The sequence below is a fragment of the Colletes gigas genome, unplaced genomic scaffold, assembly GCF_013123115.1.
Source record: "Colletes gigas isolate AHSC1104 unplaced genomic scaffold, ASM1312311v1 Colletes_gigas_Sc00006, whole genome shotgun sequence".
NCBI lineage: Eukaryota > Metazoa > Arthropoda > Insecta > Hymenoptera > Colletidae > Colletes > Colletes gigas.
The window spans coordinates 1,858,356-1,873,161 of NW_025106635.1; the positions used below are offsets into that span (position 1 = coordinate 1,858,356).

At 44.2% G+C, this 14,806-nt stretch overlaps 1 protein-coding gene across 4 annotated transcripts in view; it reads left to right on the top strand.

The window, feature by feature from the left end:
- LOC122395933 (nascent polypeptide-associated complex subunit alpha, muscle-specific form) overlaps positions 1–14,806 on the top strand; it is a 331,231-nt gene that overhangs the window by 228,241 nt on the left and 88,184 nt on the right. For all 4 annotated transcript variants that reach the window (XM_043393876.1, XM_043393874.1, XM_043393873.1 and 1 more), the window contains one exon: positions 2,582–2,695. The gene's annotated coding sequence lies outside the window, so the exon portion shown is untranslated. The remainder of the gene's footprint in view (positions 1–2,581; positions 2,696–14,806) is intronic.

Genomic DNA, 14,806 nt, shown 5'->3' on the forward strand with positions numbered 1-14,806 from the left:
AGAGTTTAAAACATACAAATACAAACTGTATAATTCATATTAAACAAAAATTCCTTATGAAAGAATAACCTAAAAAATAAAAGTAAACAAAATTGCTACTAATTTTCCCCCCCATTCTTTGATTTCGAGAGTTCTGTGCAAAACAACGCAACACATTCGATACACGTGGATAAAAACTAAAAGATTTTCTTTCTTAATTTTGAGAAGAAGAACAAAGTGCACAGGAATTTTGTTCCATAGCTACGAAATCGTTCGTCGAACGTATTGTGAAGCGGTTTAAAAAAAAAAAAAAACATTGCCTCGCCTTTTGCGCCATCGTAGTCGGTGACAGTGACGACAATAACTGTGTATTAGTCGTACTTCCTCCACGTAACCGGTGCCGGACGAGAGTAAAGCGCGCATCGACGTTGAATCGTACACGTTGCTCGAATATCGATGCGACGTGAATCCCGCGGGTGCAGCTGCGCCGAGGTACGCTTTCGTCCATCAATCCCCGCCCAACTGCGTTCATTTTATATATTCCTTTTATTTTTTTTTTTTGTTTTTTAATATCAAACTTTCACCGTGTATCCGAAAGCGATATTGTAATACGAAGAGGCCCGTTCGCTGAATTTCAAAGCCGCGCGGAGAATAGTTAATTTCCCGGAGCCTGGCCTACGTCCCATTCGAGATCGAAATCGTCTCGATATCGGGTAATTTTTCCCGTCGACCGTTCGATACCATCTCATTTACAAGTCGCACGAAAATCGTTAACCCTTTTACGAGCGGATTGAATTTAACGGGAATCGGGCAGGTTACGATTTATGCATATACAATTTAAAATGTAAAAATTCACCAAGACCCGGGGTTTTCGATGCGGGTGCATGGAAAAAATCATGTTTGTTTGGCAGAGTATGTAGATTCGAGGAAATATGCAGTTTTAAATTTTGCTTTGTTGGTAACTCGAGGGGAGGAGAAAAATGGAAACTCGATAAAATCGAGATTTGTTTGGCACGAAATAGTTTGAAACCTTAACGGTAATAACAGGTTCCATTGAAAACATCCTGGTATTAATAACAAAAATATAACACCTAAAATACAGTATCGAAATAAACACGCCATTCGAAACCATATTTTTCTTTAATCCGATTTTTATGAAATTTGACGCTAATATTCTTTACCATATTTTCGTACCGTATGACGTGCAATTTTTTTTGCTATTAATTCTGAAAATATATTGAAAATAATGGCAACGAAATAATCACGACTTCCTTTCGATCTTTGAATGTTTATTGACCAAACCTAATGGTATACAGATTAACATAATTTAGTAGGCGATAACGCAGTCCGTAGGTGTGGAACGCCTCTCAGTTCCTGCGCGATATTGCTGGTCTCAGGAGTGCATAGAGCTAATGTCTGAAATATAGAGTTTCAACAGGTTATCATTTCCGTTCGATGTTTCTTACAATGGTCTTTCGTCAAAGGAAACTACCAATAAACGTTTGATAGGTCACTCGTTATGGCATCATGGTCACTAGTTGACCCACTAGTTGTGGGTTAACCGATCGCTGGTATTGGTTCGAATTTATTATACGACGAACTGCGTGAATTCGACGGATAACTCTGCAACTCTGAACCCTTTTACCGTGTACAGCATCGGTGGATCGGTAATTTTCGTGTTTATTTAGATCCGAGTTCGTTACTGTCTGTTCTCTAGATTGTAATTTTTAATTCTTGTTTCATTTCTTCTTCTTAATACGGTGCAAAGAAAATACTGGAAGCAGGACATAGGTTTTAGTCAGACTTTATTGCACAGTTTTACCAATTTCTACAAACACCTGTTATTTAGTCGAAAGTTTCTCAATGAATAGAATTTTATAGGGCTCTTCTTTTATAAATAAGATCGAGTAAAATTTTTACTGAAGTTCTCTGCTAGTAAAATTGCTTGGAGAAAAGGTTCTTAATATTTCCGAAAAGAAAGGAAGAACATTATTCGAGGTCTGTCCCGGAGACTTCGCGAAGCAAATTTCGTAAGACGCAATATGGGTGTCCCATTTCCCCGCGACCTAAATGGGCACGAAAAGGGTTAAGTCAACAGAGGTCCCAGACAAAGCAAAGTAGCTCAAGCTCTCGGTACACTAAGATTCTGTAACCTCAATGGGACAATGCTTCGATTAACCATGAAAGAACGCTTCCACTTGGCACAGAGTGTCTCGAAAAGACGTTGTGTGACCCGGGGTTATTAAAAATATAGGACAAAACTTCCCAATAACGTTTTAGCGAATAGATTTTACATCGAAGATAATAATCCCTGAATTTTTGGAGCAATCAGGGGGTACAGAAAAATATTCGAGATAAAACTCGGACAAATATTCGTTAAAATTGATATTCCCCGCGTTTTGACGCGTTGAATTACGAGTTGTGTATTTTTAATGATCGTTTCCGATGCGTAGCGTTTACAGAAATCGGTAAATTATTTTTCCGCCGGCCGCCGCTAGTGAATTATGGTCCATCGTTCGTCGCGTTTATGTAAACGACGCAGACTTAGCGCGCGACTCTCGACGGTATAAAACTCATTTCCCTTGTTTCTCGGTTTTTTCAGGATGCAGAGACAAAGCCGGAGTAGTTCGGAGGTGGAGGTTGCGCTTATGCGCCCCGTAAGCACCGCTGGCTAATAGCACCACGGCCCATCCCTGACACCCTGCAGCCACACCAGGTACGAGAATACACCTCTTCTTTTATGTTTGCATTTTTCTCCCATTGGCCGTTGCGTTCCGTGAGTCATTTTACGCTGTCAGCTTTACGGCAAACATCATTATACCGGGCGAGTCTCTTAACGCGACGACTTCAAATAACTCGTAAAATACTTCCTCTGCGAAACGATGTTTCGAAACGAAACAACCATCGTCAATTTTCTTAACGGAATGACTCGTTGCAAGAAGATAGCTTGGTATATTAAAATTTTTAATTCTACAATGAAAAATAAATTTTGAAGATATTAAAAAAGAAACAATCTTCCGAAATGTTGAGTTTGGCGTGCTTAAGTGGCTCACCCGGTGTATTTATAATTCGCAGTCGGTGTCCAGGGAGGATTGCTTTTTTCGCGCTTGTATTCTTCGCGTTGAAAGGCGATAGTATCGGTGGAAACGCGGCGCTCCGTGAATAGCGTGGGGAAACGCGAGAGGAAGAGGGCGGAATCGCGACGAAACGTTTATTTTACGATCCTTCGCGATGTCGTTCGAAAGTTTCATTAAGCACGGACGTTGCTGATGAATCTAGCGACGAAGAAACGGATTTAGGTCGTAGAAGCGTGACCGTAGTCCGCGCGTGTCACGAATAACGACACGGAACAGTGTGTGTGATATAAACTACTGGGTTTGCGTCGTTGGAATAATAATTAAAAAATAATTAAATTTATACATTCGACTTTAATCTACTTGTTAAGCAGTTACGGTGTCAAAACGTCGGTGGTGGAAAATGAAATTTCAGTATTTTTAAACAGGGAAAATAATTAATTTTTCTCGTGGTTACACAAATTTTAAATGTAAAAATGAAGAATGCCTTTAAAAGATTCCAAAGTACGGTGAAGAATGTCAGAATCGAGAACGTTGAAAGCATTCTGTTCGAACGTTCGCTGGGAAGGCGCGCGACGAAAAAGCTTTCACCGAAAGCGACAGAGCAAAAACATAAACCGCGAAAATTAGCGTCGACTTAGCCGGTATAACTTAATGCACTTGCACTTCGTAATATCCGCTTTACGCGTCCCGGTTTCGTTCGTAAAGAGACCAACGAGTCGAAATCTCCCGGATCCGCGTAAAAGAGTGCCTCGAAAGCAGAAAATTTATGCATAGCCCGGAATCGGATCAAAGGGGAACTTCGTGACAGAAATCAGGGTAGAAACTTCGAATAAACTAAATTACCATCGGCTGCGCAACGACTACTTGTGCTCGTCCACTTATACGGCTCTCGGCTTCGTTATCGAACGACGGAGACACGAGTGAAAACGAACGTTACACGTAGTGGCCAATAAACGTTCTTCGTAAAAAGGTTTTTGTATCGGGAGAGGGTTAATTTCATCCCCTGAAAGCGAGATACACCGCGAAACGAGAAATAGGTCCGCGTTATGGATGACCTACTCTACTTGCACGTAGAGAGTTTCCTCATTTTTTTAGTTTACAAGTTACGAAACTCGCGAGTCGCGTTTATGAGTATATCGCAAACGATCTCGGAACCATTTCCATTTCATTGACAAACATTTTGGTTGCCAAAATGACATCAGCTGGCGGTCTCAAACATCAATGAACGTTAATATTATCAAATACAACAATGTATAATACTGTTTGATCCATGAATTCTTTTCACGTTCCACGCTTAAATCTCACAGGACGGTTGCTCGTTTCGACAAACATTGATCGCAGAACGCAAACTATCGAGAAACTATATTACTTTCCTGTTGTACAGATTTACAGATATATGTTTCACATTAGCTATGCAGACAAAAATATCCAAAGCCCCAAACGGATTCCTCATTTTACAAGATGACTGAAATCATTAATAATTTTGTACACGTGGCATATCATATTAATATCGAGAAGACTTCCTTGAAATATTTCAAGGATTCCAATTATTTCTGTAAGTTTGTGTTAAATTGAAAGATCCAACCTATTAATAATTTCGTGCAGATAACAAACCGTGTAAAAACGAAGAAGACATTTCCTGGGGATGTTCGAAGGATACCAATTATTTCTGTAGGTTCGTGCGAAATTTAGCGAGCGTGATTTCGAGGCGAGGGCGTTCGCGATGGGAAGGTGGCGAACGGAGGGGGAGGATCGGGGCGGGAAAATTGTGGTAATTGAAACGTGCGTGTACGCGCGCGAGCCGTTGGAAGTGGAGCAAGGACTGTGCGAGATCTAGATCCTCGGAACGATTTGTGCCCCCCGGAGTACCGAAACGGGCCGCGCCGGTGTAATTCGAAGCGGAGCCGCGCGGAATATTGCGCCTGCGTTTCTCCCGCAGCCGATACCAAGGACGGGCGTCCCGTTCCGATTAAACTTCCACCTTCGTCCCGGACTAATTCATACGCCGCGTGCGATATTCATGAATCCCACGTTCCGAGCGCCTCGAATATTTCATGGCGACCTTCTCTCCGCGAGCCTGTCGCTCGAGTCACGTTTCCGTAATTACGCGCCATCCGAGGGGGCGGGAAGGGGGGGAAAAAATCGAACACACGCGGAAACGCGTCGCCTCCGATGTTTTACGCGTTCCATCGATGCACGCTGAGAAATAACAATTCTGTCATTTTTCATTTTTTTATGCCTCTGTTAGGTCTGGACGACCTAAAGAATTTTTCCATATCTCTGTTTACGCTTTAACTGTCATTCATATTTTCACCGTGGAACTAAATTAATTCACAAATCGAAATGGAAATAAATTTGAAATTCATGAATTTTATCGAGGGTACGAAAATAAATAGTACGATCAATTTTATGTTGCGCAGTTTGGTCCAAAATCAGAGTGTTGGTCTTGCAAATAATTTTATTACATTTTACAATACAAACCGAGCCTCTTGTTTCAAAATTATTCTTATTTAAGTAACTTCCCCTGAAACGTAACGCGACTGGCGAATCGGTTGTAATAATGGAACGTTCCAGTGTTTCGAAGCGTGCACGCATCGTTCATCGTCTGGCGAGGAGTTAATCTTCCCCGGCGAGGGACTTCCTTTTCCCATCTTGTTGTTCGCCATCGCCATGGTTGGCCAACCCGTGTCGTAGGGATCCTCTCTCGCAGTCTTTCTCGAACCTCCGTACCCGAAGTCTAACGCGCGGATGTTAATTCGCAAAGTGGAAAATCGTTTTCGTGCGGCGTCGTTCGTATTTCTTTCCGCGGTCGTCGGAAGATAAACGCGAACGAAACACCCCTAACCGTGGGTGAAATATTCCCAGCGCTGGATTGGCTGTTTACGATAATTGTCGGCTCGTCGATTTACAGTAATTTTACACGCGCCTAATTAGCAATTCCGATCGGGGGCCGCCGTTCGGCTGCACGCCTTTTCTAACCGGTTTGTGCCCGATAATCTACCTGGATCTCCGCGCACCGTGTTCGCGTTAAGCCGCTCTCACACTCGATCGAGATTTCTCGTTCTTCTGGAATTCATTTCCAATCGAGACGAATTTATTCCGCGGAATATTCAAATCTGCGAATCGATTAAAAATCGTTTTTTTATTGTTCCAGACTATTATTTGCATTGTGATCGCTGTTTATATTTCTTTAATAAGGGGTCGATGTATTTTGTATTTTGTGAACGTTTCGAAGGCAGATGTTATTTCACAGCTGGGTCATATGAATATTGTATGTCGTGCGACGATGGTTTGGAAGGGTTTGAACTACATTCGAGAAAGCATCAACCTAATTTCGAGCGGTCAGAATTATTGAGGGCCAATCCCCGATATCTCTCGACCCTCCGTTGTTTTAAAAAAATAAAAAGAGTATCGACTGTCGATGAAAATATATTTGAGATGACCAACAAAGGTTGGACTTCGCTTCTGTCAGTCCTTGCGTGTCCATTCTTGTAACAGAAGAATGTCGATTCGATGTCTGTCGCGAGAGAAGATAAAATGAACTGTTTCAAACTAAAATACTTCGAAACGTCTATGGTATAAAAATGAGTGCGGTGTTGTAAGAGAAATCCGTCTGTTTGGATGGAAAGTCTCTGTCAAAGCGTGTTCCAGTCGTTCTGACCATTTCACCTGTGTCCCATTCGCTAAAAACCTCTTCTGTGCGCGTTCTTTGGATCCAGAAAACACAGGAATCGTCGTCCACTGTGCGGGTAGCCTAAGTCTCGTTCCCGGGAGGCGAGTGGTCGGCGTGCGTGCAGGAGTAAGCGGAATAAAATGAAGCGGAATAGAATAAAGTCTTTATTCCCGTCTGGGAAGGGAACGACGAGGACCGTAAACGCATAAAGGATTATTTAAAACGTAAATATGCGGTAACCGAGCGGAGCGAGCGAGGCGAGAGGAAAATGTAAACTACAAGCAAGAGGGGGGGAGGGGGCCGAGTGGTCGGAGAAAATTGAATAATAGAGAAAGACTGGGATTACGCGAATGCCTCGTTTATAAGGCAACGACGGGAACCAGGGAGAAAAGAGCAGCGGAGTGCGCGCGTTCAGAAAACCGCGTTCTCCCGGCGAGCAAGGTTTAAAAAGGGTTGTAACGTTTGAGAGTAAACGCACGCCAGTGACGTATAAACGCGTCGTCGATCTCGAAATTATTAACTATCTGAAACTGACGAGTTTTCACGAACGCCCGAAGGAGTCTCCGGAGCTTAAAAATCGTTTGGAAAAGTTTGAAAAGTTATGTTTCCACAAATTCAGGGAGGATCGATGAAAGGAAACCCATCCAATCGAGGGATCCTTGTCTAACGTTTCAGAGACGGAGCGGGAGCGTCGATCGAACGCGATACGTTTGCTGTTTCCTCCCCGGACAATGCACACAACCGTGTCTGCAAACATGTTAGCGAGAAAGAAAAAGTTTGCTGCTTCAAAGTCGAATGGTACATAATACTTTTACGCCGGAAGACGTCGCACAGAGGAGTCGAGGAAGCACGAAACGGGGCAAAAGGAAGCTTTAAAAAAGCGCCAGAATTTCTTTTGCATTTATAAAAGATGGACCATCTTCGTTCTCTCGCTCCCTAACCATCGAATTTAAAATCAGTTTGCTCTCTGATCCTAGTTTGAATTCTTTCCGAATCTGACCAAAGCAAGATTATCACGAGTCAGGCTCGAGGACAGCAAATGACGATCGTGATTGAGTTTTAGTTCCTATCGGTATGCCACCAAGAGTTGGTCACGATCCTTATAATCTCTGTTACAAAGCAGTTTAGTATCAGTCTAGCGAAGTATCTACCAGCATGAAAAACTGTTGCGTTCACATTTATTATTTTGTTTTTTCGAGAACACCAAAAATTACATTCTCGTTTCAGGAAACTGTCGCTCGACGAACCAGTAAAAAAAAATCAAAATTGCCTCGAGGAAATTCGACGGTTCTAACGTTCGTTCTTTCCCGTAGCGACGACAATAAAGGCGCGCCCGGTGACGCTTTTCATTAAGCTCGAACGTGGCCGTAATTGCGTTAGCGGTCCGTGTGCAGCATTCGTTGCGTCGAACCAACACACCAGGCCGCCAAGCCGTCGGCAAACTGCCGCGAAAGCGAAAGAACTTCACCCCCGTTGCTGCCTCGAAAAGCGCATAACGGTTTCGCGCGGGCGACGAGTAGTCGCATGGAACCGGGGAATTAAGAGGACACCCGGGTTTAAACGGCGCCTTCGTGCGCGTCGACAGCATTCAAAAGGAGCCAGCCGCGACAACACGGGACCTTTACAACCACCCATCAAACGTCCAACGCCGGTCATCCGCCAGTTACACGTCCATCTTGCCCGGGGGGGGATGGAGAGGCGAAAACGTGCTGATGCGAGTCCCGGCTCTCGCAGGGTCCAGGGATTCGAGAGTGTCCTTTTACGACACCGTTTCCCTGGATTCGCGCGATCTTTACTGGATGGTGACCCTTCGACTAGCTGCACACAAACAACCCCTAAGCTTTCACGTCCCTTTGCAACAGTTTCTCATGCCCACGGTGACCCCCCCTGAGGATGAATGTTTCTTTATTGGCGAGTTACGGGGCTCGAAAGTGATCATTTCTTTCAACATTTTCAACATTTGCCTCGTCTAATGCGTTGATTAGACTTCGAAACAGTTCATCGAACCCTTCCTGGCGCCAGACGTACTCGAAAACGTTCTCATTTACTGGTTAATGATTATAGACGTCTTCCTTATAATCATTGATACCACAAATCTGTATCTCCGTTTCGTGAGAATTGGTAGTATCGTTCGAATTCTATGAAACATTGTCGAGTCCACGATTATCGCGGTTGTGAAGCTAATATGAAGCTGTAGGTTTTACGATTTAGCAAAGAATCACGTCGGTGTAACTGCTTGCTAAAAGTTACGCCCGTATTTCACCGGGCGGCGCATAATAAAAACGTCCTCGTAATTACAGCGACGGTGCATCGCGGTGCAAACGCGTTAGCGTTCGAGCAAAACTACTCCGGAAGATTTTGCGTGCTCTTTAAGCAAATTCGCGCTGGCAGGATTAAAACTGCCGCATCCGGTTCGCCGAGAGGTTCACCTAACGCGCGGTACGAATGCACCGAATAAATTTCGCGCGTCCCGTACGCAGTTACGCTCGTCGACTACCATCGACCCGTTTAACTGTCAACTTTTGTAAAAAAAGCTTGCTCCTCGATGGGGTGAAACTCGGGGAACTCTTAAAGAATCACTACTACGACCAGCGATGGGTTCGAGATATGAAATTTGTTTCCTATTCCAGTTTTTTTCAGTTCAGATATCTGTATAGAAAAAATATTATTATCCCCTACCGATAAATATCCGTTTATCTAGAAACTTAGAGACGCTCGTACCTTCCTCGCGGAGGGTGCCATTAAATTATATCCCGGCTCCATCGGGTGCATTTTAAATCGAGCGCGTAGCTTCGCGCGAGAATTCCCGACCGTGGCGGGACACCCTCGCCCGTCGTTTTCGTGCCACGAATTCGGGAAGTCGGTGCTCGGCACCCGCGGGGTATTCGTCGTGTCTCGGCAGATACGGCCAAGAGAGGAGGACTCGTTCCGTCGTTTAAGCCCTAGCGGGGGTACGAACACCCGGAATTCCGGCTTGAAAGCTCGCCAAGTTTCGGTTCCACCGGCCTCCTCTCGCCGTTCTCTTCCTCCTCGTCGCTTCTCGCATCCGAGGAACAACGGTCTTCCGTTCTCTACGTACGTATGTACGTGGCGTGTGCGAAATTGCTCGGAAACTCTGGCAATAAGTCGCCGCTCCGGGCCGGAAGATTCTTTCTGCGCTCGTGAACTTCCACGGGCGACTGTCTTGCTTAAACGAGTTTCGATTCTACGAGTCGAAAATCTCTTAGATGAGGAGTTGAAGACCATGCGACGCCCTGAATCCGCTACTTTGTCGCCAGGAGGAATAGTTTACCGCCCCCCTCGAAACGGAAACGGGTGACAAATTGGCTGAAATATTTTTCCACGGATTCACTAACATACTACTAGTTTCTATCAATTTTTATTTCGAATATACAATCTTTGAAACGATGTTCTGATTATTTGATTCTCGAACCAAGCAATGGCTGAACCAATTATCATACGCAATGTCTTTCATCCTTCGTCGTAATAATAATTATTCCAGCCTCCTGACATATATCGAGATTAATTCAGCGGTATTATAATAATTAATTTCCCACAAATCTCTTTCCATCGCCGAGCCAATTACGAAATTTGAATTCGATCGAGGGTGTCGATTAAACCGTCCCCGCTCGATACGTCGCGCGGTGAACAAAATCGATCGATCATCTTCGTTTATCGAGAACCCATCCGATTACTGTCACGCGATGTACAAACTCGGTTCGTCCGGAGATTTGTTATACTTTGTAAACGTAGCGTCCGTGGGATCCCCGATCGTCGGCGATCGACACTCCGGCGAGCGGTTTGGCGTCGGGACGCGTCCCGTTCCGGGAGAGATCTTTGATAACGCGTCTCACGAGGCGCGTTGCAGACCGTATCAGGTGCCAACGTCAGGATTCGAGCTGGCTCCGGTGTCGAGGATACGGCTGGAAAGGGAAACGACTACACGGCGTAGACGCGGGGGGAAGAGCGAGGGGAGGCAAAAGACTCCTCACTGCATGAATATTCAATCGCCTTCCAGTTTGATTTCGCAACAACGACCGTTCTACTCGTTGCAAGGGACTTTCTCGACGGCCAACATCGTTGATAACCATTTGCGAAAGAACGCTTTCTGGCTGGCAACGACGAGCTTCGTGTGCGATAGGAAACACGTCCTCCTCCGGAGAAAACCAGTTGATAATCGCTTGACCACGGCCCACGGAGCGTCGTATTATATTTAACGTCACGCTAATGCCGTTTTTCTGTTCGTTGCTTCCTGCCCATATCGCGTCGTTTCGCTGATTTTCGCGATTCCACCTGGTAATTACGTAGATTGTTACGCTCGGGATCATCGTCGTTGGATCAATCGTCGTGATACGCGACACCTCGTAAATCTGGACATTGTGGTACTTTGGGTGTTTACAGCCTCGAATTTTCTTGAGAACGGTAACGAAGTATTATTTCTAGAAACTATATTCCGTCCTGTAAGCTACGTATTCGAGAATATTTCACGTTCGATTCACCGTTGACCTACATCCAGCCCTGTATCATGGTCTGTTATTGAAAATCAATTTCAATCTGTTCGAATCCGGCGAGTAATCGCGTGGAAACTATCGAAACTTCCGGACCTATAAAACTTTTACACCTAATCAATCGGTTCTATTAATTCCGCCGAGCGATCCAAGAGTTTCTTTTATCCTGTATAATTTCACGGGACTCGGAAATATTTGTTCTCTCGTTTTCTACGACCGTCGGTCGAAAGGTGTTAATCGATGGGATATATCGCGGCAATTTCCGCGCTTCCCGTTTCTCCTTTTTCTCGCTCCTATACGGGCGTCTTGCTTGGCATTTCAAACGGCGGAGAAAGTCATCGCAACTAAGTGAATCTCCATGTCAGCGTCGAACAGGTACAGGGGCCTCTTTCGAAGCACTTTCTATTTAATTTTCCTCTCTGGAGCTTCATCAAGGTTGCACGAGATGCCATCTCGACAGTTTGGATATTTATTAACAATGGTACGATGGTTTAGAGTCACCCTATCAGAGGACTATTAGACTTAAATTAACTAAATCTTAAATTTTTACTATTCTTGCGCCACGAATCATCGACATGGACCATCGTGATTCCGATGATCGTTGTTTGGTGGGCCGGTTGAACGTATCCTCTCCTCTATCGCGTCAAAAGAATTACCAAGAATAATAGTTGCAACAGGAGAGCAGTTGTCAACCGTTGGAAATTCCTGTACATCTCCGCGAATTTTAATCTCCCTTTGTTCCCGTCTCGTTCTCGTTTCCGCTCGTTTGGTTGTCCCGGCGTGTCAAAGAGCTCCACCCACCCCCTGGTCCCCGCGCGGTTCTTTCGTTCGTTTCTGAGGCACGGGGGCGAACGGGGGCGGGGTGGGGCGGTGGTGAAAATTATTCATGAGTCGCGGAAAGCCCGGAGTTTCGCAAATTTTAATCCCATCGGAAACTCGGGCCAGGAAGTTTTTTGCGCATCTTGCCGCTACCCCGGGGCAGAACGCCGTCAGCTGCAGCTGCGGCGTGTTTTTACCGGAAACTGCATGGTAATAAGGTACGTGCCAATCGCCCGCGGCGAGGACGCGATTTATAGGCGGGTTTTACCTCTCTGTCGCGTTTCCAGAGCGCGCGTGCCCGATATTGACAATAACAGTCGCGATAACGGTGACGATAAACGGCCGTTAAACGACGCGGAGGACCGGTATCGTGCTAATGAAACAGTTTCGACAAAATAATGAAATAATGCAGCCGGCGCGAGCGCGCACCGTTTAAGTTACTATTTCCGTTCTGCGTTGAAAAATTCATACTTTCTCGTTACGTTCGAATTTTTAGGTTCATTAAATTTGTCGGTATAAAAGCTCGGGGGTTCAGCGATTGCTTGATTTTATTCTTAAGAGATTTTTTTTTTTAAATATTAACCCCTTGACTTAATAAATAATTTCTTAAATAAATTTGTTCGTACAAGGAATGGCCACGAAAAAGAATAGAATCTCGAATACCCATTTCATTAATCCTATCGAGAAAAATAAGAATTTGCAGGAAGATCCACGGTCTAGCGATAAATTCGATCAATCTTGACTCGATCGCTTTAATTTTGTTTAAATTGTGTCGATAGAAGGATTCTGTGGGAATCGTGGAAAGAAATTTGGAACATGGAATGGAAATGGTTGACTGAGACCGAACTAGGTTCCGGGTTGCGTGTTAATTTATGGTTGCCATGACTCAGGGAGCCCCGGGTGTCTGGAAATTGTCGAACGTCGAGTGACGCTTGGCACGCAGAGAACTCTTTCCTTCTAAATAGACTCTCGAGTGTTAACATACGCGAACCGAGAGTTTGCAACGTCGTCTTTCGACGGTTTACGACGCAATAATCGCCATAGTTAGCGGACAGAATCATCAAGCTATCAGATTCCAATCATTTTCCAATTCTCTTTTTAATAATAACTACCCGCCTCGCCGACGTAACGTAGAAAGATCTCAACGCACACACTCGATCGTCCGCACCTTTCTAATTTATTCCAGAACCCACACGACAACGTGTAATTATTTTTTCCCATACGTTGATATATTTTTGCCATAAAGGAAACTCCATACCCTTCCGACCGCGAGATATAATATAGCCTAGGTCGTAAGCTTTAATTTATTGCGTAATATGTCCAATAGGGACAGCAATACTTTTCACCCTAATCTAACGAGCTGTAAATAAGAATATAATAATTACATTCTACGCGTTCTGATATTCCTACGAGATTAGAGCTAAAGTTTACCGAGAAAGTCGAGAGAGTTTCCCTTGGAAAGATAATATAAAATTGAAAAGTAACATTTTGAAGCAAACGTACGGTTAGAACAGGCTTGCATGGGAATAATATCTTCAGGAATTGCGCAATAATTTCACAGACATGCGAGGCGACTGTAAATACATCGAGAATGTTGATTATGTGTTAAGCAACGCGATAACTCCGAGCGATTGAATTTTGAAATATCGATTGCGTTTGTAAATTTTATAATACCCCTCCTCGTTCGCGTTGTAGCCATTTTATTCGAGTTTTGAAACTTGTTCTAATAGTTTTGTTCACTGTTCTAGTTAGCTATAATGCTCCTTTTCATCGACGAGAGTTCCGTTGTTGTTTTTAACCCGACTTCGTCCGATATTCATAATTAGCCAGCGCTTATAATTGCAAGTGGAATTCGAACCATCGATCTTGCGGACCGCGCGCGAGAGCTCCTAAAACTTCATCTATCCAGGCATTAACTAACCACCGTAGTTTAACATGGACGATCGATCGAGAAACAGTCTTTCCTGTTCAACGTTTGATACCACCGACCTTCCATTGTACGAATTTCATTTCATTTTTCCAAATTAAACGCGAGTGAAAACAACGAGTGTCGTCAAAGTGTTTAAAATATTTAAGGATTGCTTTTATTTCTTTTATTTTTGTAAAAGTAACATCGTCGACTGTTGCATAGATCCGCGTGAACGTAGGATACGCAGACGTCCCGATCGGATCCGATATTAATTGCAGATATTCGCTTGAATAGAACATCCCTCGTTCGAAAACACAGTATCCACTTGTGGCGGGGGGAACAAAAAAGCGAATCATTTTGTACGAGAAACTTTTCCGCGCAGAGGCCAAGCCGGAATTGCTCTTCGGTAGGCCAATTAAACTCGATGCCTGCGTATTAATTTTAGTGATCAATAACCGTGGCTGGAAATCCCCGACCAGACGATGATTCCGAACGCGAGCGCGCGCTCGTTGTTAAATTTTCCACGTTCCCCCGGTTCAGGTTTCTTCTTTTCCATCCGCGGTGTTGATTTTCCTTGTTCGTTTGGATTTTTTCCGGGCGCGTGCACGGAGGTAGCAAAATGTATTTTACCAAGTATTCGAATAACGTGTGTGCTTCGTATATTTTTGTTCCTGCGCGATAATAAAGAACCGACAAGAATAATTTTCAGTATTAAATTCGTTGTTTTTCCCCCAGGGTACGACGTTCTACTTATTTCAACGAATCGAAACCGCGTTTCACTTTTATTCGATCGTCCAGTTGCCGTGACAGTTTTAAGGGCTCGATTCGTCCAGTGTTTTGG